This window comes from Penaeus monodon, chromosome 15, assembly GCF_015228065.2.
Source record: "Penaeus monodon isolate SGIC_2016 chromosome 15, NSTDA_Pmon_1, whole genome shotgun sequence".
Lineage (NCBI taxonomy): Eukaryota > Metazoa > Arthropoda > Malacostraca > Decapoda > Penaeidae > Penaeus > Penaeus monodon.
Genome location: NC_051400.1, coordinates 36935957 through 36936230, shown reverse-complemented (window position 1 = coordinate 36936230; position 274 = coordinate 36935957). Strand labels below are relative to the sequence as shown.

At 31.8% G+C, this 274-nt stretch overlaps 1 protein-coding gene across 1 annotated transcript in view; it reads left to right on the top strand.

Moving 5' to 3' along the window:
- Positions 1-274, top strand: part of LOC119582004 (isocitrate dehydrogenase [NADP] cytoplasmic-like) — an 8553-nt gene that overhangs the window by 4593 nt on the left and 3686 nt on the right.

Genomic DNA, 274 nt, shown 5'->3' with positions numbered 1-274 from the left:
AAAACATTAGAGTGATGATAATGTTAATACCAGTAATGAATAGAAGTAAAACGTTTTTCAAAGAAAATTCAAGGATTGGACTAAACAGGTGAGGTCAGTAGACCCAGTAATGACTTCTTTGTGTAAACCAAATAGATAAAAGAAAACTAAAATGGACAGTGCAGGTACCTGATGTATATTGACTAACTGGATTGCATTAAAGGTGGCTAGATAACAATTGCTTAATTAGATTATAAGATTTAACACCTTTAACTAACACCTTTATCCCCACAAT